The sequence below is a fragment of the Microtus oregoni genome, unplaced genomic scaffold (assembly GCF_018167655.1).
Source record: "Microtus oregoni isolate MIOR12 unplaced genomic scaffold, Mior012 000020F_ref0000438, whole genome shotgun sequence".
Lineage (NCBI taxonomy): Eukaryota > Metazoa > Chordata > Mammalia > Rodentia > Cricetidae > Microtus > Microtus oregoni.
In genome coordinates this window covers 6,537,600-6,550,520 of record NW_024543079.1, presented here as the reverse complement: position 1 = coordinate 6,550,520, position 12,921 = coordinate 6,537,600, and positions in this window count along the sequence as shown.

Here is a 12,921-nt window from a genome sequence, read left to right as displayed (position 1 = left end):
TCTAAAGTGTGTTATCTACCCAACTCTCATTTCCAAAGTCAGAATGGGGGTGAAGGTGCGACGTTTTGGATCCAGCTCTTGGGGAGAGCAAGTTAGCTTGGGAAGGCGGCAATAGCCTGTTGTCCCAGCAGCTTGATACTGAGGAAGAACAGAGCGCAGCCTCACATATGGTCAAAGGCTGCTGACATGGTCTTAAGTCTACTCCATTCGGGCACAGAACTTCACAGTTTATAGAGTCTTTTCACATCCATCTGTTTACAGTCCTCTTAGAGGTTGGCCAGGGCACATGTTCCCACCTTAATTTCCAAGTTGGAGAAACATTAAAATGCTCAGTCTGAGAGTATAATTTGTTTCAGAGAGAGCATAGTTTGATCGATTTTTCAAAATAATAATAATAATAATAATACTAAGTATAAGAATTTGCATGTTTTCAGAAAGGTTACAAGAAACATATAGGGCTGGGGATGTGGCTCCATTGGCAGAGTGCTTACATAGCACACATGGGGCTGCCCTGGCTTTGATTTCTCAGCACTGCAGAAACTGGGCCGGGCAATGCACACCTATAGTGTAGTAGCACTTGGGATGTGCAGACAGGAGGATCAAGTTCAAGGTCACTGTCACTCAGGTACTGAATCTGAGGCCAACCAGGGCTTTCTGAGGCCTTGTCTCAAAAAATCTGGAGCGATGACCTAAAGCGTAGAATACTTGTCCTTATAGAGGATCCAGGTTCAATTCCCAGCACCCACATTGCGGCTCACAACTAATCCATATTCCACCTGCAGGGACTGGAACCCTCTTCTGACCGCTGTGGGCACTGAGTATGCAAAACATTCATATACATATAAATAGCCCTGGTCAAGCCAGGGCAAGGGTGGACTTTGTAGATGCAGAAACTGTCTGGCCCTGTCTACCGTACTGGTCTAGCTAGACATCCATGAAGCCCCTTCTCAGTCTATAAAAGTTCTACTCATGAACAATAACATATGGATCCCAGTGGGCTAAAGGGCATGATGATACAGGACATGCTCCTCCTCTCTCTGAAATGAGACTCTCGGAGCCCTTCCGTCAGTCAGGTCTCTGGAGGAGGCAGGAGGCTGGATGTCACTCACGCCTCCCACAGTTCCAGCAGTCACAGTCCTTCACATAGTGCAGTATACAAATGAGATGTCACTGTTGGCAGCCTCCAAGTCAGCCTGCAGCACACACACACACACTCACGCACTCACACGGGAGAAAATCCTCATGTCAATTTCTGAAACAACCCATAGGCCACCATTGGGCTTTATGACTTCTCCCTCTCCCACTGCCCACAGGTTCACTGCTTCCAACAGTGCTTCAGCCAATGGGGTGGCTTATTTGGAAATGACTTTATACCCCAGTGTAAAGCAGTCCTTAGGTGGCTGTGTTTTCTGTTCATCTTTTATGGTTGGATATGGAAGGAGTCCCTTTTCCGTACATTATCTTCTGGGCCACCATGGTGGAGCAGCAACCCAGTGTGCCTATAGCCAGTCAGGACCAATATACCCAGCCAGGAAAGTAGACCATGTTTTTGCCTATTGTGCCAATGGTATAAGCCCAAAATGGCCACTCTGAATGTTTAATTCAATGGCGCCATTGATGTACTTCTACTTGGAACCATAATCTCTAAACTGTTGAAGTCCATGGGACTGGAGAGATGGCTCAGCAGTTAAGTGGCTGCTTTTCCAGAGGACCTGGGTTGGGTTCCCAGCACCCACATGTCTACTCACCACCACCTGTACTTCCAGTTCCAGGGGTCAGACGCCCTTGTATGAGCTCCTTGAGACAAAGTGCTCACAAATGTAAAATAATTTTTTTTCAAATAATCAAAGTCCAAAGTTTCAGACTGTGAAGTGAGCTGCTTTTCCTTATTGCTATAATAAAATACCCAGAAATCAACTTAAAGAAGGGTTCATTTTTGGCTTATGGTTTGAGACCTGTTATGGAAGAAATGCATGGCAGCAGAAACATGAGGCAGCTACTCATACTTTATCGAGAGAGAGAGACAGAGACAGAGAGAGAAAATGCTGGTGCTCCGCTGGCTTCCTTTCTTCTCTTTTTAAGTCAGTCCAGGTCCTCAGCCACGAATGGCTCCACTCACACGCACTCAGGGTGGGTCTTCTCTCCTCAGTTCCTCCTTCTAGAAACGCCATTACAGACAGGCCCAGAGGTGTACCTCCTAGGTGATTCTAAATCCAGTCAAACAGATAATGAAGAGGAACGATCACAGGAAGCTACAGTTTTGTGACCTGGATACAAGCCATCACGGGAGTAAAGACTCCCATCCCTGCCTCAGCACTGCTGGACTCGGGGTTTCCCGCTGTCCCACTGCAGGGACTTCATCCTGTAGCTACCCTGGAACACAGCCTTGAGCAGTCCACTTCAGCGTCCTGTAACTCCAGCTTCCGACTGAGAGACCACATGATGGTGCGGGTCTAACCACACCCACATTTCTTCTGCTGTATCCTCAGATCTTTAGTGAAAAGCCAGCCTGGAAAGAGGGCATTCATGAGCCCATGCCTGCAAGGGTCAGGGAAGACAAACGCACCTGGAGAATAAGCACCTAAAAGCACTGTTCCCTCCATGATGGAGACACGCGATTTAGTTGGTCTGCCATCTGGATGGCGAGTTTCTGTGGTGAATGGGGCCCTAGCAGAAACTTTAAATCAGTTTTGATGAGAGAAAGGCCATGTTAATTCCATTTGCCACCTGTAGGTCAGTGTGTGGATGAGCAATTGACTGAGCACAAGGGTGACTAGGGAAAGAAAATGCCTGACATCTCCAAAACAGAGCATCATGGCCAAGAGTCACAGGCAGGGTTCTCCTCTGCTGGACCAGATTGTCCCTCCATCCTGTGCTCATTGTTAAAGCACCATCCACATGTCGTCCCCCATGGGTATACTTGCTTCCAATCTCCCAGTCTTGCTCTTACCGTTTTCCTGAGCATCCAGGCAAACCACTAATCCTGTGCATGGGTATGAGGTCATATTTTTGGACCTCTGTCTCCATCTTGGTAAAATGGACCATCTTCGGGAGGTACTGCTTAGAATTTCCTCTTCTAGAAGCATCTGCCTCCTGCAGTGCCTGCCAGGAAATTCCTTCGGAGCTACAACTATCCACTTCCACCTGGTATCAAGCCAGAGTTCCCTTCTTCCTCTGTCAACTGGTCACAAGGAAAGAATCCACTGTGAGAACTCAGAGGTAGGATGAAGCAGAGGCCAAGGTGGCATTCTTGATGCTATCTCACTGTCTCTGGATGCAGTGTTGCTGGGTGAGCAGGCCTGGAAGGATAGACTGAGAGCAGCTGACACCGGCTCATGAACAAGAGCTTGGGTTGCACAGTTACTTGGTGTCTCGTGGACAGGTGTGCAGTGGCCTACCCAAAGCTGCTTCTCAAAAGAATCATTCTCATCTGCAGAGGAGGATACGACCTTGTGCCAGGTGATAGTGGGACACAGGCATTTCCTCCTCAGGACTTCTGTGGCTGTCATAGTGTAAGCATTGCAGTTCGGAATGAAAGGAATCCTGGTAGTCAGGAGCCAAGGACTACCACAGGTCACAGCAAGCATAGCAGCTTCCAGCCCTGTTCTAGGGAAAGGCTTCCCCAGCATAACAGCTCTGCTCCAGCAGGAAAGAGCTTCCCCAGGGAAGCTGTTACAGTTAGGCTCCTCTGGTTCCCAGGAGTTTAACAACACGGCTCTGCTAGGGGAAGGTTTCCCCAGCAAAAGTGTTACAGCCGTGCTCTGCCCTGCTGCTCCACTCTGGTGAAAAGTTGTTACTTCTCTTCTCCAGTCCATTCCAAACCTCATTCAAGAGATTTATTGGGAGGGAAGAATCCAGGAGAGTGGCTGCCTCTGGCAGGGTGGGAAAAGGGCAGCAAACTGAACAGGCAAGAGCTTATACAGGGCTTCCTAGGGGCAGAATTTTTCCAGGGAGAGTTTCAGGGTGGGAATTGGTCAGATTTCAGTTCCTTGAGCTCAGATTGGCTAAATCCCATATTCAGGGATTGGTTAGTTTTCTGCTCGGGGATTGGTTTGTTTCCCTGCACAGGGATTGGTTGGTTTTCTGCTTAGTTGATCGGGGCAGATTTGGCTCTGGTTTCAGGGCCAAACTATGTTTCTTTCACTGTCCCTTTTAGCCTTTTTGCTCTAATTTCAGATCCAGGGTATATTTCTTTCACTGTCTCTGATCCTATGACCAAAGTGTGTTTCTTTGGCACTGGTTTCAGAGTCAGGGCGTGTTTCTTTGGTTCCGGGTTCAAGGCTAAAGCATTTCTTTCTTTCACCTGGGTCTCAGAGCCAGGGTGTGTTTTTTTCATTGGCTCTGGTTTCAGGACCAGGGTGGATTTCTTTGTCTGGCCCTCTTACCTTATACGTAGTGCATGCCCACCTCTCAGACAACTTAAACTCCATTGGCTCTGCGGAGTCGTGAGGTGAAGTTCAGCTGGCAGAGCATCTTAAACTGCAGCCTGACTCTGCCTTGGGACCCACTCAAATCTGCCAGTGCTATGGCCACTCAGTAAGCACTGGCAGTGCACACGAGTGGGTATGTGCTGTCTTCTGGATCCCGACCTAGGCACAGCTCTTTCCTGTTCTTAGCAGGAGGGAGGGGAAGGGCTCTAGAAAGAATAGTCCAACCATTTCACTTCCAGAGAGAAGGCAAAGATGACCATTTGGGGAGCCCGTGGAGGATACTCTGTGTGAGTCTCCTCTATCTGCCCAAAGAGGAGCAGGACAGAAGAGCAGTGTGGCTGTGGGCTCAGGGTCTCTGGCAGGAGCTTGAGGAGAAGAATCGCCACAAACATGACCAGAGCATGCTCTAGGCCACGCTCTATAAATAAGATCTAGTCCTCAGCCCAGGGGAGCCTCCAGCATGGAAACTGCAGAGGAGTACCACACACAGGACTCTGGGGCGGTAGGGGAAGCAGCGTGGCCCATGATAGGCCCTCAAAGGCTTTGCATAGAAGTGCTGACTCATTGGAGGAGTAGGAGGAGTGTGGTGTTAATTTTAATTATCAACTTAGCACAACCTAGAATCATGGGGGAAGAGTCTCAGTGAAGGAACGTCAGGCAGTGGCAAGTCTGTGGGCTGTGGCAAGTCTGTTGGGGACTTTTTTTTTTTTCTTTTTTCTTTTTTGGTTTTTCGAGGCAGAGTTTCTCTGTAGCTTTGGAGCCTGTCCTGGAATTAGCTCTCGTAGATCAGGCTGGCCTCAAACTCACAGAGATCTGACTGCCTCTGCCTCCAGAGCGCTAGGATTAAAGGTGTGTGCCACCACCACCTGGCTTTTTTTCCTTTCTTTTGTGTATGGTGTTTTATATGCATGGATGTCTGTGCACCATGCACGCCTGGTGCCTGCAGGACCAGAAGAGGGCATTGCATCCTTGGGAACTGGTGTCACAGACTGTTGTGAGCCACCATGCGGGTGCTAGGAGAAGTGGGGTAAGGGAGATGGAGAATACTGCGTTAGGAAGGTGAATTCTCAGGTGTTTTAACAGGAAGGACACAACGCCAGGGACTCAGGTGAGAAAAAGACCTCCACTAGCAAGAGGAGCGGAATCTATTGTGAAGCCCCTATGCCACCCCCTTGCTCTGTCCATGCTGCTGGCCTTCACCTGTATGGTCAAACTCAATCACAGGGGCTGGAGGCCTAGCGTGGCATGGCCCTGAGTGTCACCCCACAACCTCCTCACACCCAATCACTATGACAAACTAGAGTTAGACTCCCTGGCAGTCAGATCGATAGCCAGAGGGCCATGGTTAGGCAAAAAAGGTGGCGAACTTCCAAGGTGGCTTCTTCCTTACCCTCCTAACCTCAAACAAAAGCCTGGTGTCTTAAGACAAAGGCTTGCCAGTAGGCCCCTGCTGCTGGACCGGCTCAACAGGTTCAAGGCCAGATCAGGACGTGTTACACGACATTTGTGGGTCAATCGGCCCATCCTGTCTTTACCCCAAATTAGGTGATGAAGAGCCTTCAGAGACTTAAAAAAACTACAGCCCTGAAGAAGAAACTGGATATTTGGCTTCATACCCCCTCTGTTTTGAAGAAGGTCTTTTGTTTTCTCTCTGTGTGTGGGGGAGGGGCATGGGTGTTTCTGCACCCCCGATAATCACCTTTCTTCAACTGTTGATTCTGTTCACTGTGCTCAAGATTTCCCCACTGCTACCCTCCCCCACTTGAGATTTTTCCTGCCCTTTGATCCCTTAACTGGCAGAGAAAACAAGCCTGATCAAGATCCGCTAGACCAGTGGTTCTCAACGGTTCTTCCCAACCCTGCGACCCTTTCAAACAGTTCCCTGCGTTGTGGTGACCCCCCCAACTGTAAAATTATTCTCATTGCAGCTTCACAACTGTAATTTCCCTACTGTTATGGATCATAATATAAATACCTGTATTTTCAAATGGTCTTGGGTGACCCCTGTGAAAGGGTCATTCGGCCCCGAAAGGATAGAGACCTACAGGTTGAGAACCACTGCCCTAGATGGGAACAACAACAAGCCCAGGTTTTTGTGTGCTAGGTTTTGTTCCTTTGCAAGACTACAGCTCCCAGCGTTCCGCTGGACTCCAGCGCACGCAAGAGCAGGACACATTTCCCAGAAGCCTTTGCATTCCCCGTTAAAAAGCAAAGGCCGCCACGAGTTCCCCCCTTCTCTCTCTCCCGCCTTTCCCATCGTGACCGCACACCCCTTACCTGCCTGTTACCCCTCTCCTATTAAAGTGCACCCACGTGGGACCGCCGCGTGTCTGTGTCTTCTTCCTCGCGTAACGCCTTTACCCTCTAACCCACAGAATTAAGAACAACACTAGGATATGGAAGGACAGATACAGGAGCACATGTGAGTCCTTAACATGGAAGGATTTGATTACAAGGCTTCATGCAGCTGCAAAGGAGGCTGGGAAACCATCTCTGGTTGGGTCACCAGTTGCAGGAACGGGTTTGGAGAGACAGGGAGCTGCCTCTGACATAAGGAATAGCAGAATGGGAAGAACCATTGAGAACGGGAGAGCCAACGCCTAGGCTGGAAGGCTTTGACTGCAGCCTGAGGAAGAGATGAGAAGCCAAGGCCCTGGGACATTAGTGCTCATTGGATCCTGATCCCATTATGAGAGAGTTGGAGCCAAGAGTCCTCTCTCTTATCTCCTTCTGTCTTTGGGAATATTATGAAGAAAATCTGGGGTGCTGACAGGCAAAGCTGCTATGCAAGTGAGAACTCTATCACTCTATCTGCTGAGAATTATCTGTATGCTAGAATTTCACACAAGCACTTTTATACAAAATCATACAATTTTGTCTCATGGATGGAGAAGCTGAGGTTCAGAGCCCAAGTACCCGCATTGCAAGCAGTAGACTGAATTTGAAGTGCACAAGCAGCCTTTGCTACGAACTGCAGCTCCTGCCCATGGAAGGTGGGCTTTATCCATGCCCCACCCATGACAGGCATGTTGGTGGAACAGTGTGACATGAGCAAGGTCTTCACGTGTGCTGTGTGGTTGGGCTCAGGTGTGGGTACTGTAGTGACCATTTTGAAGTGAGCATGCGCCCAGGCAGGTGCTGTCCTTCCAGTCTGGAACCCGAACAGATCAAGCACAGGGGTTCCTGAGGGGGGCACAGGGGTACCTGAGGGCGGGCACAGGGGCACCTAAGTGGGGCACAGAGACACCTGAAGGGGGCACAGGGGCACCTGAGGGGGGCACAGGGATATCTGAGGGGGGAACAGGGGCACCTGAGGGGTTTGCAGAGGCACCTGACAATGCACGGAGTGCCCAGCAGTTGAGGTATGCCCTGAGAGTTAAGGCAAAAGTCAGGGAAGCTCAAAAGGCATGAAGGGAGATTTGAGCTACTGCAACCTCTCGGGGCAGGACCGGAAAATTTCCCCCTGGACACAGAGGTCTAATCCAGGCAGTTCCCTGGTGGCCCGTCCTCTTCCCTCCTGGGCACTCAGACACTCATGAGTATGTACACTGGGCGACCACACCTGACAGAGGGCAGCAAGGGGCAGCACTTGGAGAGGAGCTGTACCCCGAGCCCCAAACGAGCTGGAGCCAGCATCTGGCAGCCCTCAGCACTGTCAACAGCATGGCCCTACTTCACCCCGGTCAGCAACATGGACACCACAGATCAATGTCCTTTTCTGTTAGCTGTCCCAGAAATCAGCTCCCCTGCTTTCGGTTACCCAAAAAGCAGACTAGAGCTAGACCCTGGGGACATGACTCTGCACATCTACACTGCACAGCTAACCTATCTACACTGCACAGCTAACCTATCTACACTGCACAGCTAACCTATCTACACTGCACAGCTAACCTACCTACACTGCACAGCTAACCTACCTACACTGCACAGCTAACCTACCTACACTGCACAGCTAACCTACCTACACTGCACACCTACACTGCACAGCTAACCTACCTACACTGCACAGCTAACCTATCTACACTGCACAGCTAACCTACCTACACTGCACAGCTAACCTACCTACACTGCACAGCTAACCTACCTACACTGCACAGCTAACCTACCTACACTGCACAGCTAACCTACCTACACTGCACAGCTAACCTATCTACACTGCACACCTACACTGCACAGCTAACCTACCTACACTGCACAGCTAACCTATCTACACTGCACAGCTAACCTACCTACACTGCACAGCTAACCTACCTACACTGCACAGCTAACCTACCTACACTGCACAGCTAACCTACCTACACTGCACAGCTAACCTACCTACACTGCACAGCTAACCTATCTACACTGCACAGCTAACCTACCTACACTGCACAGCTAACCTATCTACACTGCACAGCTAACCTACCTACACTGCACAGCTAACCTATCTACACTGCACACCTACACTGCACAGCTAACCTACCTACACTGCACAGCTAACCTATCTACACTGCACACCTACACTGCACAGCTAACCTACCTACACTGCACAGCTAACCTATCTACACTGCACAGCTAACCTACCTACACTGCACAGCTAACCTACCTACACTGCACAGCTAACCTACCTACACTGCACAGCTAACCTACCTACACTGCACAGCTAACCTACCTACACTGCACAGCTAACCTACCTACACTGCACAGCTAACCTACCTACACTGCACAGCTAACCTACCTACACTGCACAGCTAACCTATCTACACTGCACAGCTAACCTACCTACACTGCACAGCTAACCTATCTACACTGCACAGCTAACCTATCTACACTGCACAGCTAACCTACCTGGAAGTCCGTCAGAACTGAGACCATTCCAAAGGAGAGGTGTCAACAACAGCACAGCTTAGGACCCAACATGCATCCAGAAGCCATTCATATAGTGACCCACAAGTGCTGTGACTTCTCCAGTGTTAATTCATCCCCAAAGCCCTATGAAAACTAGGGCACAGAGAGGTCGAGGAACTTGCTCACCATCACACAGCCAGCATGCCGGGTGGAGCTAAGATGTGAACTCAGGTACTCTGGGCTAAATTCCTCACTCCATTGTGTGCAGATGCTCTAGGCAGGGTGTATCTGACTAAGTGGTGACATCAGGGCAGTGGGATGGTCAGCCCTGACTGTCACCCTGAGCGATCAGGAGATGCCTGTGAGATTAGGAAAGCATGGAGACAGGTAGACTGTGAGCCCTTTGACCTATCAATGGTTTAATCCGTGGACGGGCTCCAAATCTAAACAGGTCATCGGGAGGTGGTGGAACTGTGGAAGGTGAGGCCTAGATGACCCTCCAGCTGGGTCCCGAGGATGTGCCTTTGCTGTTTTTGTTTTGAAACAGGGTTTTGTGTGGCTCAGGTTGACCTCACACTTGTTACGTATCTAAGGACGACCTTGAACTCTTCTTTCTGACCCCACTTATCAAGTGCTGGGATTACAAACGCGTGTCTGAGCATTGTCCGCTGTGGGTGGCCACTGCCCTGTCGGGTTACCATGGCTGCCAGAGGTAAGCTGTTTCCTCTCCTTCATGCTCCCGCCTGGGATGTTCTGCCTCCTCTCTAGCCTAAAGAAATAGAGTCAGCCCAGCCATGAATTGAAACCTCTCAAACCATGAGCCAAGATGATAAGATTTGGTGGCACACATCTTTAACCCTAGCACTGGAGAGACAGAGGCAGACAGATCTGCATAAGTCCCAGGACAGCCATGCATACAAAGCCTGTCTCAAAAAGCAAAACATCTCCCCCACCCATACATTGTTCTCCTTAGTTTTTTTTTTTTTTTTTTTTTTTGGTTTTTCGAGACACAGTTTCTCTGTAGCTTTGGTGCCTGTCCCGGAACTAGCTCTTGTAGACCAGGGTGGCCTCGAACTCCCAGAGATCCGCCTGCCTCTGCCTCCCGAGTGCTGGGATTAAAGGCGTGCGCCACCACCACCCGGCCTCTCCTTGGTTGTGTCACACTGAGGAACACTCTGCACCGGATGGTCCATGCACTATTGGGGTCACTCATTCCCTTGTCTGCCCAGTCAACAGAAGTCCAGTCCAGGCCCCTGTCTTAATGCTGTGTCCCCTGAGACTGGGGGATCTCAGTACACCAGGGCTCTTCTCCTTCTAGTCTGTGCCTCTTGAGTGAACCCCAGAAACAGGCTCAGAGGCAGACCTGACCGAGGGCACACAGCCCAGATCTTCTGCCTTCACAGCTGACACTACCTACGTCATGCATTCCTCACTACGGCTGTGTTCAGTTATTAGTAAGGAACTACAATCACTACGTGACTAACTGGCATCTGGGTCCTTGACATTTTTGCAGGCAGCTGTCAGGGAGTCTCCCTGCAAGCATTTCAGGGCACAGCCCCTACCTGGAGACAGTTAGGCCTGCGAGCACGAAGCGTGACTACTACCCGGTCATCGTTTGTACAGGAGGTGCTGCTCAACAGTAAAACTCACCAGAGGTGCCGAAGTTGGGAAGAGAGCCCATCGGGGCCCAGGTGCTCCTGTCAGAATTCATCTGGAGGTCCATACAGAGACAAAGGCAGTGGGCAGTGAGCAGCTGCAGGCCAAAGTTTGCTGCCTATCACTCACTGGCAAGCCAGCTGCCACTCAAGCCAAGTGGGCGTTCCTTCTCACATTGTTTCCTAAAATAAGTCCTAATGAGTTCGGAAGGGACTTTTTATCAAGCAAAACAGAAACAGAGAGTGGGGCGGATCCCAGGGTTGCCGAGGTACTCTAGTCTACCCACTGCTCACTGGATGAGGGAACGAGGCCCAGAGATGCTGTTACTAGTTCAAGATCACAGCAGAAAAAGCAGTGGTGGAACCTGCCCGAGCCAGGCACTCTAACAGAGCCCAGAGCAAGGCATGCCTACAGCTGCCCAAGTCTGTCTTCAGTCTCCAGGGTTTTTGAGATGAGGAAAGTTAGGTTCTCCGAATGGGCAGAAGTCATGGAATTATCTACATGACCTTGCATGTGCCGTTCCTGTCTTGGTTTTCCTTTCCTGCAGGAGAGTTTGAATTCCTTATCCTTTCAGACCAAAAGGAACGACACCTTCTATGAACGTGCTTCTGGATCCCCAGGGCAGCAGGTTCTCAGTTCAACGTTCCCAGGTCCTGACCTTGCACCTACACTCAGGACACTTGATGGTGGCAGGGGCTCTCCTTCCTGAAATGCAGCCATGTACCACACTTGGCTTTGTAACCCCAGCATACCACTTTAGCTAGGAGGGGGATGGCTCTGACTCAAAACTCCTGAGTTGGCTGCTGCAGGACCAAACAGCGTGAGAAGATTCTAATCTCGGATCCAAAGGCTTTCAGCACACACCACGCAGAGGTGCCAAGTAGGCCAGGCTGCCAGCGAGTGGGCAGAAAGGCACAAAGTGCTATTTTGTGTGTGGAGGGTCCCAGGGCTGCAAAGTGACCTTGCCCCAGTACACAGTCACTGCTCTATAGCATTCTGTCAACGAGGCCTACCTTTTTTTTTTTTTTTTTTTTGGATTTTTCGAGATAGGGTTTCTCTGTAGCTTTTGGTTCCTGTCCTGGAACTAGCTCTTGTAGACCAGGCTGGCCTCGAACTCACAGAGATCTGCCTGCCTCTGCCTCCCGAGTGCTGGGATTAAAGGCGTGTGCCACCACTGCCCGGCTGAGGCCTACCTTTCTGCTTCTGCCAAGGGGCTAGCTCTCAGGCCTGGCTGGCCCAGACCTCAGGATCCAATGACAGAGAAGAGAGTAAGGCAGGTGAAAGGATATCAGTCTTTTGACCTAAGTGTTTCTTAGAGACACTCCAGCTGTGAAATGACTCCTGTGAGCATAATTCAAGAAAGGATCAGAAGGTGGCCTGGGTCTGCGCCAGTGAAGTGGCTCATGGGTAAAAGCACCTGCTGCCACATCTAAAGGAGTAGGTTTGACACCCAAGGTCCATGTGGAAGGAAAGAATCAATTCCACAAAGTTTTCCTCTGATCTCCACGTGTAGTTTATGGCTCATGTGCACAAACGCATGTATCATACACACAATAATAATAATAAATAAAGTCCTAAAAATAGAATCAACAAGGTGACTCCTGGGGAAAGGCACCTGCTGCCCAGCCTGACTACCTGAGTTTGATCTGCAAGTCATACATGGTAGGAAAGAATTAACTCATGCAAGTTGTCCTCTGATCTTCACATGTTTGCCATAGCGAGTGCACACATACATGCATACAACACACACAAATAAATTAAATTTAAAAGTTAAAGTTAAGTCAGGCGGTGGTGGTATACATCTTTAATCCCAGCACTTGGGAGGCAGAGGCGGGTGAATCTCTGAGAGTTTGAGGCTAGCCTGATCTACAGAGCAAGTTCCAGGACAACCAAGTTGTCTTGAAAACCAAAAAATAAAAAATATAAATAAATAAATAAATAAAAATGTTAAAGTCAAAAAAGTCAATTAAAAACAAATATAGAAAGGAACACACCAAACTCAATAGTG